The sequence below is a fragment of the Lactuca virosa genome, chromosome 2 (genome assembly GCF_052849685.1).
Source record: "Lactuca virosa cultivar CGN04683 chromosome 2, Lactuca_virosa_CGN04683_v6, whole genome shotgun sequence".
In the NCBI taxonomy this organism is placed as follows: domain Eukaryota; kingdom Viridiplantae; phylum Streptophyta; class Magnoliopsida; order Asterales; family Asteraceae; genus Lactuca; species Lactuca virosa.
In genome coordinates, this window is record NC_136427.1 from 6,945,297 (window position 1) to 6,966,139 (window position 20,843).

General features: G+C 36.8%; 1 pseudogene across 1 annotated transcript; it reads right to left on the reverse strand.

Moving 5' to 3' along the window:
- Window positions 1–9,907: 9,907 nt before the first annotated feature.
- On the reverse strand, window positions 9,908–14,130 carry LOC145158861 (F-box/kelch-repeat protein At5g42350 pseudogene; annotated as a pseudogene). Its single transcript, XR_013737337.1, has 2 exons — window positions 13,852–14,130; window positions 9,908–11,551 (listed from the first exon to the last, which is right to left on the reverse strand). The product of XR_013737337.1 is annotated as an F-box/kelch-repeat protein At5g42350 pseudogene (transcript).
- Window positions 14,131–20,843: the final 6,713 nt, after the last annotated feature.

Sequence of the window (20,843 nt, forward strand, 5' to 3'; positions counted from 1 at the left end):
AAATGAGTCGAGTACCTTATGCTTCTGCAGTAGGCTCGATCATGTATGCTATGACCTGCACTCGTCCTGATGTAGCCTTTGCTTTAAGCATGGTTAGCAAGTATCAGGGGAACCCTGGTAAGGCTCACTGGACAGCGGTAAAGAACATTCTCAAGTACCTGCGGAGGACTAAGGACTAGGTCCTTACCCTTGGTGGGAGTGATGACTTGAGAGTTGTAGGGTATAGTGATGCTAGCTTCCAGACTGATAGGGATAATTTCCGCTCTCAGTCAGGCTGGGTCTTTACCTTAAATGGAGGAGCAATCTCTTGGAAAAGTTCCAAGCAGGAGACAGTGGCTGATTCAACTTGCGAATCAGAGTATATAGCGGCAAGCGAGGCAGCAAAGGAGGCTATATGGCTAAAGAACTTCATTGGAGACCTTGGAGTTGTACCAGTTATAACGGAGCCCATAGAGATTTTCTGTGATAGTGAAAGTGCAGTTGCCTTAGCAAAGGAACCAAGGGATCACGGGAGATCCAGACACATTGACAGAAAATACCATTTCATCAGACATCGAATAGAAGAAGGACTCCTCGTGGCAAAGAGGGAATCATCAGATGAGAACCCGGCAGATCCCCTCACGAAGGGACTGGGTAGGGTTAAGCATCTCCAGCATGCAAGGAGCATAGGGCTGAAGGATGATATTAGTTTTAGTAGTTAGATAATACTGAAATATGTAAAGTGTAATTGACATTTGATGATGAATAAAAGGTGTGTTTTATTTATGAGTAAAGTGTTGCTATCTTGTGTCGATCATTTACTATTATTTCTTTTGCATGTTTTGACTTCCAGAATACTTATGTTGTGTTTTTCATATTATTCGAATTATCCACAGTCGGTCATATGTTGGAAGTAGATATGAATTAATATTGTCATGAGTTGGTTGTAGAGGTCTAAGTTGTTGGACATGGCCTCAACACTCATGAGTGCTCATAAGTTCTGAGTATTGGATTCAACCCACGCTCGCTGGTATCACTTCATGGAATTTATCTCGAGTGATCGTGAGACGGTAAAATCATATAAGTCTTCAAACCTAGAGATATGACTTGTTAACTATGAGTTAGTTATGCATTGATCGTGCGTAAACGCATTGGTAACTCGATGTTATAAAACGTGCGGTTGTGTGTAATTTAACAAGTAGTAGATCAAGCATATGAGTCGAAGTTTATCTGTTCCTTCTTGGTTTAGAAGCTGATATCTGGGCCCCTTGATGATTTTGGTTTGACCCATGTACCGGGCCCGGTCAGAACTAAGTTGATGTGTTCAATTAAGTTCTATGTCAAACAAATCGGAAATCGGGAAACAAACTGCTAGACAAAAGTAAGACATTGTTCCATGTATTTGTCTGGCTGATATCTAGAACAGAGGATTATATGATCACTTATCTGAAATGGCGTATCATCATCTTCTCAGTTCCGAGAAACCTTGAAAAGAGCTACGATTGACGATCGGTTCCTGAAGTCATACTTGCAGTTATAGTTATTAGACTTATCCAAGTGGGAGACTGTTGGATAAGGTGTCTAAGTCTATAACTATTTCTGGTATGTACTTGACCCGACCCGGCATGGTCCATTTGGGTTGCATGGCACCATGCAATTGGATAGACTAAATGAGAGAAATAACACTTGTGGTTTATTAATATATTATAAGTTCTAATATACTAATAGTATTATTTAATTAGTTTGATCAAGAATTAATTTAGAATTAATTAAGTGATCAAAAGATAACTAATTAAATATATGGATTGATTATGTAAATCACCCATAACTTGTATAGTGGGCTAAAAGGCTTCATGGATAATCAAGTTGGGTTAAACCCATTGGATGCTCCATGGAGGCTCCATGGGAGTTACAAACCCATGGGTCATGGAAATGAAGAGTCATGACACATTAGGGTTTACATGGTGTAACCCTAGATGTGTCAACACTATATAAGGAACCCATTCTCCACCAAAATCGGCTACACAAGTACAAGAGAGGGCTAGGCCGAATTTTTGAGTGTTACACTTCTCTCAAAGTTTACTCCAAAAGCATTTGGTGTTGTGTGAAGCATTTGAGGCATCACACTTGGGGTGCTAGGCTCTCAAGGTTTCAAGGAATCAAAATCAACAACAAGGTATGTAGTTCTATCTTTCATTCAAGTTAAAATTGTTCCCCATGTATGCTAGATAGGATCATAACCTTGGAAATCAACTTTGCATGAAAATTAGACAAACATAGATCCAAGGTTATTAGGGTTGCATGTACACTTAGGATGTGTTAGAATGCTCAAAACCCATCAATTACTTGGTGCCCTTAATATTTACCCCTTAATCGATGTGCCGGTTAACCACACGCGCTCCACCGATACTATGATAAACATTAAGTTACCCTTTGCCTACCTTGTTAAATCAAGCTAGTGTGCCGGTTAACCACACACGCTCCACTAACCGACTTAAGCAAAGTGCAAAGTGTAATTTCATGGATTAGCGTCTTATTCACATTTTCCTAAAGTAACTAATATTGGGAATTATAAAAACATTTTAGTTACTTTATATTTATAATTAATACTTTTAATGAAGGGAGAATTATAGTCCTTGTCTTACCTTTTCGGCTAACGACCCTCCACCAGTCAAGGAAGCGGTGGGTGAGAGTGGACACCCATTAAACTGTCATTTTATAGGCAGTAACCTTATACCCCCCTTATAGATCGGCTTGGTGAATGAGGCCTACTAATGGTAAGACGACTTGCTCTTATACATATATATAAATATTATTAACTTATAATATTATAAAGTATAAGGGTTGAATTTTAACTTTTAAAATTCTACGGGCTTAACTTGGAATTAAAGTATTCATAAGTGAAAACTTTTCAAATTCCAAAACTTGAGGGCAAGTTTTGAAAGTATTCAAAACTATTCAATTTCCATAACTTATGTGTTTAAAGTAGTTTTAATCCAAAAACTCTTCAAGTTCCATAAATTGAGGACAAGTTATGGAAGACTTTAAACTATTAAAAGAATGTGACTTTTCTTTATTCATAACCTATGGAAATATTTATGAGTTTTATGAACCTTAAATGTGACTTTTCATATAACTTGAGGACAAGTTACAAAAACACATTTTAGAATCAACTCTTAGATTAATTTGGATTGAAAACAACAATTTCACATAACTTTTCTATTAATCTAAGCAACTCATAAGAACAAGATAATTCAAATCAAACTTTTTCATGTAATTAGTCTAATCCTTAAACTAATACAAAACATGAATCTATTGACAATTATCTTTGAAATTGGATTAACATGAACATTACCACATCAAAAACAGGTTTACAAGTTCAAAAACAGCTTAGGGTAATGTTCCTAGTCCAATTCCAGTCAAAAACATCAAACAGCAAGTTGTCAGCACCCAAAACTCGTCGAGTTCCTTGAGGAACTCGTCAATTTCATGCCCAAAATGATGAACTCGTCGAGTTTTTTGCATAAACTCGTCGAGTTTTATGCTCTGGACAGTTTCAGCTTTGAATAAACAAGTTTGCATCAAGTATAAGTGAAAACAAGCCTAGGCTCTGATACCACTGTTGGGTTATGAGCATTCCAACACTCCTAAGTGTACATGCAACCCTAAATACCTTGGATCTATGTTTTCTCTATTATACATGCAAATATGAATATTCCAAGGTATTACCCTAACTAGCATACAACCTTTTGATACTTGGGTAATAAAATGGATAGAATACATACCTTGTTGATGTAGCTTGACTCCATGAAGCTCGAGAGCCTAGTGCCCCAAGTGTGACACCTCAAATGGTTCACACAACATCACCAACACATGGAATAACCATGAGAATAAGACACATGAACTCTAGAAATCGGCTTGCCCTCTTGTGTATACACTAGTCCCAATTTCACCAACCAATGGGGTCTTTATATAGTGTGGTTATTAGGGTTACACCATGTAACTCATGACTTTACCTATTCCTTATGCTCCATGGGTTTTAACCTCCATGAAGTATCTATGGATCACCACATAGGTTAAACCCAACATAAGGAATCTTGGATCATAAGCCCACATATATAAGAATGAATGATTTACATAATCAATCCTCATATATTTAATTAGTCTCTTTTGATCACTAAATTAAGTCCAAATTTATTCTTGATCAATACTAATTAAATAACATGATTTCATATTAATATATTAGAACTTATAATATATTAATATGTCACATATGTCCTCTTCTCACAAATGGTTTATCCAAATGTTCCGATGTCATGCAACCCAAATGGACCATGTCGAGTCGGGTCAAGTACATACCAATTATAGTTATGTACTTAGACACTAATCCAACAGAAACAAGGATTACGGGTATATAAAGAACGCCGAAATCCGAGTTATAACGAAGAAGTTATGACATGTCGAATTTTTACGGTAAAACCGGCACGGCACCGGGAATCGTAAAAAGTGATTTTTTGATAAACTACTTTTTAGCCTTAGAGATTTAAATGAAATTTGTAGTATACGTTAAACAGAGAAGATACATAAAAATAATGCCCAAATCTGACTTCGTATGAGGAAGTTATGATTTTTCTAAGATTTGGTATAGCAGTGCACAGCCTGAAATTCGAATTTTAGATCGATCGATTTTTGGCCAATGAATCCTAAATGAGAGTTGAATATCTCATTAATAAGAGCTCAACGATAAAAAGCCAGATGAAAACAGAGTTCGTATGTAGAAGTTATGAATTCTACACGGTTATTTAACAGTGTAATATTCTCATACTGTTAAATTTAAAATCGGTCGAGAGTTAGCCGACGGAGTCAAACGGAGAGTTGTATATCTTGTCAATACCTACGTATGGATATAAATAACGTCAAAAAACGGAGCTCGTATGCGAAAGTTACAGAGTTTAGAAGTCGGGAGTGTGCTGCTGTGAAAGGGGTGACGTGGCGCGATCTGAGTCATTGCTTTCTCCCCAAGTCTTGCCACCGTATGGTGACATGTGGCACCCAAATCGACGAGTTCGAGGCCCAACTCGACGAGTTGATCAGATTTCCAGCCTATAAATAGAGGTGCGGGGCAGCCTCATTTCTCACACCAATTCTCATCTCTCTATCTATATATATACTCTCTAACACCCCCACCCCCACCCAAAGCCTAGGGTACCTCCCTAGCACGATAAGGAAGCCCTGGATCTCCCGAAGTCTCCGAGAAAAAGAGCTTTTCGGCTCAGAAGCTCTGCTCTAGTGAATCCTGGTTTTTAATAAAAACCCGTTGTAAGTAAGATACGCGTACCATACTTTAAATATAGCTTATATTTAAATATAATATCGTTATTATGAACTTATAAATAAGATTTATCAGTGATTCAAAGTCGTTATACTGATTGATCTACTTACGGGAGAGGTGTCTAGAATGGTCACGTTGTGTTTGGTTGTTGGATTTCAGAAAAACTATATGTCAAAATGGTCATGCCTCCCAACTGTCATGCCTAGCTGATCCTTACTTGATAGATCATGAAGTAGACTCTGAGTTAATGACAAATCTAGACTAATAATTAGTCGCAATAAATATTAGACTAAAATCTAGTGATAATAATACTAGATTTCGTCGAAGGAAATCATATTGTTAAGAAGCGAAGCGTTGCTCGAATTTCGAGTCATCACTGTAACAAGTGAGTGCATAGTTACTTTCCTCTTACACATAGATATGAAGTATTTTATATAAATTATGTGTTATGTGTGTGTATTATCTGAATACTTGCTGTCTATATTGGATGAATGATTTTATACATGTTTTAAATGATTTAAACTGTATATGTATTTTATATCTACAAAATGTGTTGGGTAAAACATGGGTAGATGTAATAGTTGGTGTGTGATAAAATAAAATGATGAGAGGCCTTGATGTTGTTGTTGATCCAGTCATCTAGCGGAGTATAGATGACGACCACAGACTTTTCTAGACAGTCCAGTGGAACGCTAGCAGGCTCGCAACCTGTAGGTGTTTGTGAACGATGTGTTCACTGGTGTACTCCATCCCCCTCATGGTTACCTTTAGGACATTTATTGTTAAGGGACCCCCTTAGCAGTAGTGTCCATCCCGATGATGATCCTTAGGCTAGGTTCCTTATGATAGGTGTTTTAGGGACGTAAAGTGAGGATAACGGGAATGGGTAATCGGGTTATTGTTGGTTGATGAAATTAATAAACTTATTTATTGTGGGTTGAAAACCCTATGTGCTCACCAGGCTCCTAAGCCTGACCCACTCAGTTTCTTGTATTACAGGTAGTGGCACTCGATCATAGATGTGACGTTTGGATGGGGGATTACGGATTATAGGCATGTAGATATGAATAAATGTTGTAAGGCTTATATTGTACTGTTTATGCTTTTGATCTGTATCGAACATGACATACCGAGGTTTTTAATGAAATACATTTCTTCGGAAATTCTTTGATAAATATTTATTGTATTTTCTTTTGGGAACAAATTCCGCAACACTTTTCTTTAAAATGTTACTCTGATTTTTAAACAAGCATGAACAAAATCGGTCTTTTCTGGCCGTGAAAATGGGGATGTCACAGTTACAGTACATGTGTACCTTAGCATATTACAGTGCGCCCTAGTACACTGGGCGTACATCTGTACGCAGGGTATACATGCCAGGCATGCAAACCATAATTTTTAGGGGTTGGCGCATATTTAAACCCCATTATAGCCTCATTTCCCCTCACTTCATCAGCCTCCATCCTCTTAAAACGTTTTGTAACCCTAATCTACCTTGTGAAGCATTTCTATGCTTGAGTGTATGTGTGTGTGTGTGTTTGTGCTTTGAAGAAAAAGGAAGAATGAAGAGACCATCTTGGAGGAGTGAAGCAAATTGGATTTGGGATTTCTACCTTGTTTTCAACCTTTTGAAGGTAAAAAGCTTGCAACTTTACCACTCCATCATATAGATCTATATCTTGTTCTTTTAAAGACATTTTTTGGTCCCAAATGGTGAATCTTGAGCATGGCTTGTTCTTGACCCATTAAGTCGTCCCTTTAGACCTTAGGAGAGGTCTTAAGCCATAAAAATGGAGTCATTATGGTTAGTTTTGTCCCATGCATGTTATTAAAAGGACTTAATACATTAAGATGTGGAGTTTTGGTGTTTTAAACACTTATTGAGCATGCAAGGTCATAAAGTTGGAAACTTTATGACCCCTAGTGATATTTTGGCTGTGGATCTGCAATTGGACTCATTAAGTCAAAGTATTGAGCACTTAATGGGAAAAGAAGAAAACCTGGGAGTACGTCGTGCGTACTAGTGTGTACGCCCAGCGTGCTCAGTTAGCCATCCCGATCCAGTCAACGAATGAGTACGCCCCGCATACGCTCACTGTGTCGACCCGGCTAGGTTGAATCAGTTAACTTGACCAGATTGACTTTGACTTTGACCAAGTTTGACGTAAGGGTATTTTGGGTATTTTGGGATGGTGATTGAGGATTGTTCATTTGGTTGGATAGGTGACGGTTAGAGCTGAGATTCGGAGTCGATACCTCATCAGCTTTTGTCCAGACTGTAAGGTGAGTTTTCTTCATTGTACTTACAGGTTGAAGGCACCAAGCACGAACCAATGGATTAGATGTCCTGTTATGTGATAGTATACTATCGTGCTGTAGTGATCTGTTAGATCTGTATCCTGGTATAAGATGATGTTATCCTTAATTATCTATAGATCTGCATGATTGTCTGTTGACAGATTATATGATTATCTGTTATATGTGCACATATTTTGGTGGGTGGTTGAGGCTTTAATGCTATGTGTGTGGGCCAACAAACCGGGGGCATTCCAACCCGATGGTTGATTGGCACCAAGGGTATTCCATCCTGAGGTTGACTGGACCCCTTGTATATTGGCATTCCAACCCGATGGTTGACTGGGCCTAGGGTATTCTAACCTGATGGTTTACTGGTCCCATTGTATATTGGCATTCCACCTAGGGTATTCTATCCCGAGGATGACTGGACCCGAAGGGTGATTGGGCCAGGGGTATTCCAACCTAATGGTTGATTGGACCCGGCATGTTGTTATATATGTTATATGTTTATGTTTTGGTACTTTGGGGGAACTCGCTAAACTTTGACTTACGGTTTTTAGTTATTGTTTCAGGTACTTCTGATGACCGCGAGAAGGCGAATGCATGACCGTACACATCTTCTGTTTTATGTACTTTTGATCTATGGGATACTCTGATATGGAACATTACTTTGAAAACAATGATTTTGTAAACATTCTATGATTTGGGTTAGTTTTAAAAAGTTTAAATTTATGTGTGATTTTTATGGCTGTTACATTATAGCCTCATATTCTTCAGATCTTTGCTCTAATGAAAGTCTCGAGCTTGCAAAGTAGTCATTGGCATTTCTTTAAATTTTGAACCCTCTAATCTCCAGATTTTTTATAATTAGTTCAAAACTAAAGATCTATTTGTAGAGAATCAGTTAACCTCATAAGGCGCGACAGACACGTCACGCACTGCGATTTGCATTGAGGGTTCTCACATTTGACAACTCAACACGACGCGCATATGAAATCCAACTTCTTTCCTCGATTAGCTCCAGCTTTAACTTTTGCTCCTGATTTGTGCTCATTTTCGCTCATTTTCCATAACTTCCCGAAATAACAAGACATTTATAAATTTCAAGCAAATAAGTATCTTTTGTTCATATTTACAATAAAAAACGTAGCATAACGTATATGATATTGCCTAAATTTTATGTATAATTATGATAATATGAAAATACCTCATACTTGGACTTTGCTCGACCCCAAGCAAAGTAGAATCTATTCAGGCCGAAACTACAATTGAACTCCAGTATTACAATGAATAAGCATTGTTTACAAATATCATACAAAACATGTAACTCAAGGACATTCGTTATACATAAACAAGCCAATTTTTGTATTCGTTTGGTTGTTTTACAAACCTATTAACCACTTTTAAAGAAAAAATTAATAACTAAATTAATTTATCCTTGTCTTTATAATATGTTTTATAATTCACCCCAATCTAATTTGTTTGAAAATAAATTGTTTTATAATTCACCCAAATCTAATTTGTTATTTTCAAACACATGTAATATTTTTAAAAAGAAAAAAGGATTTTACAGTAACATTAAATAAAATTAATATATTACACTGTATAGAATTAAAATAGGTACTAAATCTATGGTAAAAACCAATAAAGCATTATTTAGAATCTAATTGTTTAATTATATTCCAAAAAGCTACCATCTCCTGTTTCTATTATTTTCATATTCTTTCTATTTTTCTACATATACATACATGCAGAAATCAAGAATTTTGCATCCACAAGTTCAAACATTAAAAATACACATGAAAACAAGTTCTAGATGAATCCAAATACATTAAATAACATATAACCATAAGTTTTACATCAATTCACATATATTAAAAAGAAATATAATAAGATGAATACAAACACATCAAAAAACTTTATAACATTTACCATATGTTTTTATTTAACTAGTTCAACCACTAAAGTTTATTGTGCAAAATTGTTCTTTTCCATGTATTTTTATTCAATTTAACATGTTCAACTGATTTAATTTAACTGGTTCAACCATGTTTTTTGTAAAAACACCCGGCCTTCCCTTCCCTGGTTCCCGATCCGGCCATTTCAAACCGGTATCTAAAACATTGAACAAATGAATCTTTTGAAAAGGATGATCTTGAATACCTTTATTATTAATTATGCAAGTCATTTTCAAGGTTCTTGCAAAGAGGAATTTATTCTTTGAAATTCCGAAGTAACCATGGTTGGCAGAAAGATTAAAGGAACCCATATTTAAAAGTTACCAGTTTTGGCTATGGATTAAATCCCATAAACGCAAGAAATATTGAAAATTAATTACGAAATTTTGTTTCGAAGCAAAAACTTACAAGAAAATACAAACATAAAGAAATCAATTTCACGGCGCACGAGTTACAAATGCACAACAGCCATAGATTTCATGACACACGAAGACACATCCATGTCACGAGCCACCTCATTCTTGGACACATGAACCCAATCCATATTCGGATCCGATACATCACATATGGTCACAAACTCCAACACCTGTCCAAAAATCTTAAACATTTCAACCCCAAAAATCAAGTTCTTATCACCAACAAACACTGCATTCCAGTCCATGGGTGCATCAGGATGCATCAAAACCTGATTCCAACTTAAACAAACAAGATCAAGCTCCCACAACTTTCTAACCGCCTTATTTCTCCTTCCAATTTCACCATCTCCTTCACACCAAGAAACCGCCACCATAAACAACCGTTGACCACCACACGACACCAGTTTCGGGGAGTACTCATGGACACGTGGCGGCACCGGATTCGTCTGGACCCGAACCCAAAAACCATGTTTAATGTCATATGCCGCGAGTTTATCACTCTCGGAGTAAACATAAAAAATCCCGTTACAAACAACGGCCGAACAAATGATCCCGAAATCAACCGGGACCCGTTGGATTTCCGTCCATTTGTTCGATGAAGAATCGTAAATCTCGCATGTATCTAACGGCTCGTCGAATGAACCGACCCCACCTACCGCAATTATCAAGAACCGTGTTTTTGTCTGTGTCTGTGTCAGTGTCCGTGTCCGTGTTCGGGTTTGACTTTTGATGGTCAAACGATCGGAGTTGACTTCATAGACTCCAAGAACCGGTTTCGATCTTGCATGTCTCATAGATGCAACTTTGTGAAAAGCTTTCATCAACGGGTTAAAAACCAAAACTCCACGGTGTGTTTTCCGGCTCGAACACCCTCCGATGATGTAAACGGTATCATGGACAGTCGCCACGGAGAATAAAAACCGGCCGTTTAAAACTTCGGTTTCAATTTTATGCCATTTTTTGAAAGAAACATCGAACGCGTAAATCTCACGTGAGCAATATCCGTTTTTAACAGTACCAAAAAGGAACAACCATGGACTCGGGTAAAACCCATCTTTTCTCATTTGTAGAAACCGAGGGGTGGTTGTTAATGATCTCCATTTTTTGCACACGAGACGTGTGTTCATTAGGCTTGTTAACGGGAGTCTCATTAAACACATCTCGAGAATATCATCGGGAAGAAACACATGCATGGCGTTGTTTTGGGCTTCAAAATTATTCTTTTTTGTATAATTTCTTTTCCAAAACCTCTCAACTCCATACGAGAAACAATCGATACTTGTGTCGTGGGTCCCGCACACAGGTTTGGGCCCGTTACCGAGATGGGCGAAGTCGTCGGTTGTTGCGGCTCCAACCTTGCACCCTCCTCCACCTCGGGTGTATAAACTTAGACACCTTAATGAAACCCCTGTGGTGTCATCTCCATCCTCCATCACACTTCCATAATTGTTGGAAGTTTTGAGTTCTTGATGTGAACTTTCACCCTGTTGTTGCTCAGATTTCATCTTGCATTCTAACATCTATTAACATGTTTGTATCTTGATGTGAAAATGTGCTTGCTCCTAAGCCTGGTCATATGAACATTACATGTTAGATGATGATAGCAATACAAGATCACAAGAAATATGATTCATTGAAATTCAGAAAAAAGTATCCATGGATTTCATAGAAGATTTACCAAAATCTCATGGAATGATACGATAATGGTTATGGTGTTTTGGCTTTCAAAGTTTGTCAATATTTTGAGCCTCAAACACCCATTTTTGGCTTATATGGTTGCTAGTTTATTAGTGAAAGAGATTGTAAGGCTTCACAGATTTCCAAACTCAATTGTATCAGACCATGATCAAAAAAAAAAATTAACAAAATTTCATAAATGTTGGTTATTTCCAATTGTATCAGACCTGTGGTTTCCAAAAAAAATTTAACTCAATTGTATCAGACCTGTGGTTTCCAAAAAGTCTCGAGTTCAAGACAATGTTGGTTTTTGCTACAATAGTGGTCCCTATGGTTTCAAAATCAAGCATGCTTAGTCCCTCGGCTGTTAAACCTAACTTTTAACCGGTTAGGCGGTAACTTCTCTAATATGACCAATTTGCCCTTGGACCAAATCTGAAATATACAAAATGCTACAAGGACCCTTTTTGCAATTTTTACTTATTTTTATTTTGTATTTGTATTATGGTTGTTTTTCTTTTTTTCCAACCACTTTATATTATATTATTATAATCAAAACCAAATTTGATCTAGTCACTTGTTATATTTTAATTTACACTTACTTATCTCTATAGTTTAAACTTGTTTTTGGCCAAAAGCACAATCTGCATACTAGTGGATTCTTTTGGTTTAAACTTGACTTATTTTCTTGGTTACAGAGAATTTTTAGAAAATAGATGAGAAACCTGTTAGAAGTTGGAAAAAATACAAGCTAGAGTACAAGACTAAAAAGTAATACAGAGGGGTAAATTGGTCATTTCACAAGTAACTAACCCCTATTTGTTAATGGAATTACCGTAAAGGACTCGGCATGCCTGATCTTGGAACCACAAGGACCACAGGTGTAACGAAAACTAACATTATCCTAAACTTGAGACTTTTTGGAAACCATAGGGGGCATTTATGAACTTTTGTAAAATTTTCACACAGATGGGACCCTCTTAGACTTGTGAAGCACACGATGGGACATACTACGGTTGTATCAACTAACTGAAAGAGACACAATCTTTAGATGAATTGAAACAGAAACTCAATTTTCTACTTGTTCAAATAGTAAATGAAGAGTGTTGAGGATAAAAAGAGGAAAGAAGTCAATTGAAATTCCACATTGAGTACAAGGTGGTTGTTTGCTAAGCCACCTCTAAAGTTCATGTACTCTAGGAGGGGTAAAACTGGAAATACAGGCAAAACAGAATAGCTGTCCATTGGAGGGCAATTTTGGAAGTTTAATTAATAGAGTTTGTTACTCTAGCTTATTTGTGGGTATGGAGAATAAGGGAGTGGGTATCAAGAAAGCACTAGCCTTTGAAACGTTATTTCCATGAATTATTCTTGTGCTTAATGAATTCACCTTTGTTTGAGTCTTAGCATCAAAGTGGATTCTCATTTTGACAGAGGCCATTAATAATTAGTGAAATTGCTTCTGAAACAATCTCAACTTCATCATACATCAAATATGTTAATCAAGGAGGTTTAAATAAATTGAAATCAAGTACCTAAAAGAGTCAAATTTAAATAGAAAAAGACATACAGATACAGTATATGATTCCAAAAATAATATCCCCTTAGTTCCAAAACAGTCCAAATTTGAAGTCAAATGAGTTGTTCTTTCCCTTGTTATTTTCAATAATGCTGATCTTAATCCAGAAAATTTTAGTAACCATGCTTAAATATTTATACATTATTACAAAAAATATATCTTTTGGGTAAAAAAAAGTAAAAATTTGATGTCGGTTGTGAATCTGAAATTTGATAGGTTTGACTATCTACAGTCAACGAACCCAGAGAACTATCAACTATGAACACACCAAACAGATGTAACTGTTAACTCTTTTGTGTCAAACAAGTGATTCTCTAACTTCATAAATTGATAAGAATAATCATTATATGTAAGCAATCAGCCAATATATACATATACCCGAAGATTACTCAAAGAAGAACAGTTTCACAGGACCAAAAATCAAAACGAAAAATGCAGAATTTGAAAAGCATCAGGTTTGACTACCTAGGAAAAGTCAAAATACAATGCTCTCAGAAAGACGCACAAACTATGTAAGAAGATAAAATGCAACGAATGTGAACAACAACCCAGAAACTTAAGCAGCTGAATGCACTGAAATTACACAAACAGGTAAAAGTAAAGAAACCAAACCTCATCAAGTTTATACAGCCACAGTCCAGATGCGTGTAAACAGAAAAAAGACCGGTGTTTCGCTTCAAGATTCTTGTTCTGCACTCCAAACGATCGATCCAAATAATAGATCCAACAAAAGGATACTAAAAGTAGTAATTTCTTGGGGATTCAATTCTTTAAAAAGAAGGGGTTTGAGTAGGAAGATGAAATGTGAAATCTTTGGGATAGCAATTGATTATTTGGTTAGGTTAAAGGATGCAATCAAGAAGGGAGGATTTTTGGTAAAGTTTGAAAGGCAAAGCAAAAGCAGAAATTAAACGTTTTTAAGGGAAGAAAGAGAGAGAGATATGAAAGTGATGGATCTGGTCTCTCTCTTTTTGAGTTTAATCATCATGTCAAGAAGTGGGTGTACTTATTTATTATTTGTTTTGTTCAGTTTTTTCGCTTTATTTGAAGAAAAGCCGAAACAGTTCTCTATTTTTGGTTTTATTCATCCAATATTACATTATTCATTTTTGCTATTTGATTAAAGCTCTCTACACTCTACACTCCACATTATATCCAAAAACTAAATAGGTTTAACGGGAGAGAAAAGAATGTGCTAAATTAATGATGCGAATGAACGAACTAGAAAGTGGTAATAAATCTTTGAAACTTAGCTCACAACTTTCAAGAATAATCTTTCTTTTTTAGGGATAAAACTATAAAAGGAAGTGATCTCTAATTCTTTCGAATAGTTTTTATTAATCAACTCATAATAACACCCCTATTTAGGGAGTGTTTGGGTTATCTTTTGAGAGGCGAAAATGACTTTTGGGAAAAGTTACAAAAAGTCAGGTTTTCCTGACTTTTCCAAAAAGTCAGTTTTCCTTCTATGAAAAATCCAAAAGGAGCTTTTAAAGAGCTTTTACCAAACATCTTTTTTCTGCTATCTTTATCTAAAATGACTTTTAGCCTCTCAAAAGATAAGTCAAACACCCCCGTATAATAATACGGATACTCATATAAATAATAATAATAATAATAATAAATAAACTAATCAATCATCTAAACTTACCAAAAAAAAAGTTTCCAAAAACACAAAGAAAAATGCCCATTTTTTGCCTTGAAAAATCCTAAATTGCCATAAAATCGTCATATTGTTACATATAATATATATTATGTAATGTCTCATTTTTACAAATAAATTTTTCATTTTTAATTAAGATAAAACACTATTTTTCAAGCAATCCTAAGTTAAAAATTCCATTTGTTCAATTACAATTAATTAGGAAAACAGAGTATTAAGATATAAACGTGGAACTCCAACGTTGCTAATGAGTGTGTACATTTATGCCTTCGCCTTTCTACAATCACCAATAGTACCTTAAAAACATTTAATCAACAACTGTACGTCAAAGTTTAGTGAGTTCCAAAAATACAACATACCACAATATAGATACAATGCATGCGAACATGAGCCTTCAGTCTGTCTGCCCGCCTCGCAAGGCCTACATTATGCCTGGACTAGTCCCCCATAGCATACAGTTGTTCCACACCTGGACTACAGTACATCGTTGGCCCACCCGGGTATCTTGGTCTACCACACATACCAAGATCGCCTCACCCCACCACCTAAAAATCGACATATGTAATAAACAAGCAATCAAGTAAACACAAACAACTATCTACACGAGTCTACCTGTCTAGCAGCGGTACATCGTTATCGGCACATCTCCATGTAATGCATAACTATATGTAACCAGATGTGAGATAGATATTCAAACAAGTGATCACACTCTAGAACCACAACCAAACAAGAAACATGCAAGAAAGCCTAGATCAAGAGTTTTCAGTGAATGATCTATTATGCCCAATAGTCATTATAGAATGATATTGCTAATAATATATGATCATATAGGGTCACACCTTATAGCAAGTTACTATCAATTGATTATTTATTAATATAATTTGATTATTAATAAATATATCAACATTTGTATTTAATTGGAAAAACATTATTTTGTAAAATAATATTTTACCAACATATTGAGAATTATTATTTCTAGAAAAATTAAAATAAAATAAAATAAAATAAAACTAGTAATATAATCATATAGTATGATTATTTATGTCATGTACAAATATATGGTAACTTTGAGTAACCATTTAATAAGTATATGTAATTAGTTGATTAAATAAAGTAACTAGCTTTTAGACTTTGTCCCCTTTGACTTGGATTTAGTCTGTAACACCCATTCCGAGAAAGGTTCATTTTTAACCCTAAAATATATTTAAGATTGACATTTTGGTCTGTACGTCGTGTGTACTCGGGGTGTACGCATGGCGTACTCATGCATGAGGAAGCAGGTCTCGCATGCATATGTCTGGCGTACTCATCATGTACGCATCGCATATGCTATTTGTAACACCCCGTTTATTTAATAAATAAATAAACAAATTAATAAATGATTAATAGCCCTAAATGAGGAATAGTGTAGAAAGGAGTTAGTTTTGGGGGTTAAAAGTTATAATTGAGAGTGTGGGGGTTAAAATATAATTATTAATTAGTTTGCAAAGAATTTTGGAGGTTGAGGGTGGTTTGGTAAATTCTGGATTTAAATCGAAATAAAATCTTGAAGGAAGGGGCCGAATGGTAAATATTGGATTAAAGTTGAAAAGATATTATGGAGGCAGGGGCTAAAGTGTAAGTTTTGGATTTCATTTGAAAAAGGAATTGATGGGGAGGGACTAGAAGTGGATATTTGGGCATAAGTTTGAAAAGGATACGGGGAATAAAACCGTGCCTTCCCCTCATCGCATGGTGAAACCCTAAACCTAAGAGATGTTACAGCGGCCATGCGTGAAGTCAGCCGCCACCCCCCCCCCCCTTCGTTCACTGTTCTGATCAGTCAGGGTAGCCCCGTCGCTCCTTCGCCGTCTAAACGCCACAACAGCTTCATTATCGGAGACTTCGTGTGCACCGGAGAACCGCCGAGACCGAGGAATGCCAGCTGCGTTCGTCACTGTACGATTCGTGAGCAAACAGGGAGCTCTCAGTAGGACCATCGTCTCCCATCTACACATTCTTCTTCGTTCTTTCGGTGGCCTGACGTCACATACGTCGACTGGGATCGACAGTGGGCTTTGGTCGCCGTTTCTGGGTTTCCGGTCGACGCGTGCCACCTGTAGTGGTTGAGTTGGGGAATGTTTCGGTCTTCAGATCGTGTTTGCGAGCATGTGTATGTGTTGCTTGGCTGGGAAACAAAAGAACCGTTGCCACCACCGTGAGGTGGTGGCTGTCACCGCAATCCGCCGCTGTTTCCGCTAGCATTGTTGCTGCCGTCGCCAAACGCCACCAGGTGGGTGGCTGGGGTGCATTTTGCAAATTAAGAGTGTGTGTTTGTGTTGTATGTGGATTCATTTGGCTAGAAAATCAAGAACAGCCACCACCACCACCGTGAGGTAGTGGTTGCCGCCATGTACCACCGTCGGCCACCATAAGGGTGGTTGTGTGTATGTTTAGCTTAGTGTATGTGTGTTATTGGGATTTTGCTTTGTATGTTGTAATCTGTAATGGAATAATCAAAGAAAAACTCAAACCACCACCGTGAGGTGGTGGCTGCCGCTTCCTATCGCCACCAGCAGCCATGTTGGGTGGCGGTGCGCTTAGTTGTGTTTGGATTGCTTTTGGAGTGCTTGGACACCATTGGACTAGAACCCTAACCACCACCGTGAGGTGGTGGCCGCCGCCATGAGCCGCCGTTGACCACTACTACCCGAGGTGGTAGTGGGTGGTGCCCGAATTAGGAAAAACCCTAATGGGCCTTATAAAACCCTAATGGGCCTTATGAGACCCTAGTGGGCCTAATGAAGCCCTAAATAATCTAAGGACTTAGCTTTGGGCCTAATTGGGTTGTGAGGGGTTGGAAACCCTAATTAGGGTTTAGAAAACCCTAATTTTGGAATTATTGGTTTGGACTTATCGAGACCCGCATATTGGGCCATTGGAATGGAATTGTGAATTACACCTAATCACACCATATGATTTATCTAGTAGAGTGATGGACTTAATGGATTAAGTCCTTAATGGGTTAAGTGAGAAACACTTAACCCTAATCGTCATTTTATGTGAAAACTCTAATTTCACTTGGGCCTTAAGTTGAGCCTTTCTATTGGGCTTTGGTGATTGGGCCAATAATGGGTCTTTCAAGAACAATCATATGGACTAGAATAATTGGATGGGCTTTAAGGTAAGGCCCATATGAGGGGTTGGGCCCAATTTGGAAAATTGGGCCATAATTTGGGCCTTGATGATTATGAGATATTGGGTCATTTGAATGCCAAATGTTTGGACTAGAATGAATGGTTGGGCCTTAAGGTAAGACCAAGTAAAGGTTGGGCCCAATTTGGAAAATTGGGCCATATGTTGTGCTTTGACTCATAGTTGACTTTTGGGCCTTTGGATTGGGCCTTTGGCTTGAGTCAAGCTAAGTTGGGGGTAAAGTAGCCTTTTACCCCCAAGCATGGACTTATGGGTATATGTTGGAACCCAATTACTGATTGGGTGTTATTTTGATGATTGACACTTCGAGAACCTGTCATCCAGCAGCAAGAGTTTTGTCTACGGGACTTCAGCAGTGTGAGGTGAGTTACCTTCCAGTAGAAGTGGGTCGAAGGCACCAATATTGGCCCAGTAGTAGTTGATTATAGTTGAGATGATTATCTTTGTGATAATTGTCTGGTATGCCACTATCTGTTATGTGTTATGTGCTAGTATGCTATGTTTTATGTGATAGTGGTAGTAGGAGGGGAATAGTCCCCGTGTTACGGTCGTAAGGACCGAAGGGTAGGTCAGGCACCCCAGATATGCATGACAGTATGTTTATGCTATGTTATTATGTGGTAGTAGTAGGGGTGAAATAGTCTCGTAGCCGGTTGAGATAAACCGGAGGGTAGGTTGTGTCACACCCCCGAACCAGACGACGGAAACGCCCGAAGGCTCGTGTGACTATCAATTGAAATATCATCACAATGAATATACATGAAACATAACACATTCATCACCAAACATTGCATATTACAACTGGTATTGTTCATATCAAGTACATTGTCATAGATTACATAAATCCCAAGTATTAATAGTGCGATGAGTTACATTACATAAAATAAATCCATACACACTTGAAAATCCTTCTGCTTAACGATTACCTGAGAATACAAGTTATTTTGAAAACGATCAACATATATAATGTTGGTGAGTTCATAAGCATGTTTGAATGAAAGTCTTTGTTTTGTTTGTAAAACCCAGAAAATCCGATATTTTCTGTACAAAGTCCGAAAAATGATGTGATGATTAAGTATAAATGTATGTGTGATTTTCATTGTAAAATCATGTATAAATGAAAGATCCAAATTACTGGCATTATATCTGTTATAAGAAAGAGGTAATGATTAATAGTGTTTCCCCAGAAAATCCGATATTTTCTGATTTATAAAAGTGATATAGTTCTTGCATTATCGTATAAATTATTTTGTATCAACACGATTGAAGAGTTTGATTTTCGACATGTTAAGATGGTATTGGATCTCTATGTGAGCCGTTATAACCATGCATGATAATGACTAACTTCCCTGCCTTGGCATTTTCCAAACGCCGGTATTTGATCAAGGTTTTGTCACCCTAGACTGGCCTAGTCTAACTGTAGCGAACAACTCAGGTGTGGGGGAGTCACCCCCGTATAGATCTATACACAAACTCTCGCTCTCCCTCCAGGAGACTCTGATTATAACTACAGGCTACGACCATACACTCAGTGATGTCAACCGACAAGTCCCACTAGATCCCAAATGTTTCCACATGAATATGTATAACGTTATATATATATATATATATATATATATATATATATATATATATATATATATATATTTAGTTTTACAAACACCAGATGATATATGAATGTGAAATGGTAAAGCCCAACCAACATGAAAATGGACAGTTGTGGCCCATTAGACGTGTAAATTGTTTCAAGGCTTGTTAGGTATGCAAAAAGGACACTTAAGGCCCATTAAGCATATAACGAATAGTCCAGGCCCAATTATCATGTAAATGGGCCACTAAGGCCTAACAAACATGTAAAAGATAATTTAGGTCCCATTAAGCATGTAGTTGGGTTACTAATGCCCAATAGACATGTAATGAATATATTGGGCCCATGCAAACGGACCACGAAGGCCCAATAAGCGTGTATAGGAAGTGTTATGCCCGATATTCGTACAGTTGTTGTATTTCGTTTGTTTGTTATATTATTGTTCACTTAGTCGGAGAATTTATCCATAATGTTATAAAAATCTAGTATTTTGTTATAACGGTATTTTTAATTCGTCACGTCAAAATTCTATAATTTGAACTTGGGTTTAATAAAAATTTCGCTTTAGGCCCCTTAAGAACTAAATTAAACATTTAAAGGCTTATTTTTACATAAAATGTCATTTTTGGTCTATTTTAATTAAAAATAACATTTTAGCCCATAAATTTATAAAATTCGTATTATCGCCCCAATTGTTTAGTAATTTATGGAATTGGCCCAAAAATACATATATTGACACTTTCGACCCATTTTTGCAGAAAATTACATTTTCAGCCCTTATTTGAATAAAATGACATTTTCGGCCCAATTTTTATAAAATTAACATTTTTGGCCCAAATCTTGAAATAAGTGTCATTTTCAGCCCCTAATCTCGTGGGTTTTCATTTTTGGCTCAAGTTTTGATTAAATAACATTTTAATCCCCAAAAATTGATATTTTTGCAATTTGGGACCAATAAGTCGTGAGGCCCACATTAAGGCCCAAAATGCCAAATTTTACACTTTTGACCCTTAGGAAAATATGGTTGTTATAAAAACTCATTTTTAAGCTAATATTACCCTTTTGGTCCCTATAAAACCGTAGGTGTCACTCATGTCCCAAACTTTTGTTTATTTGCCAAAAATGATCTTTATACAAGATTTTGTTTTGTTTTTCACA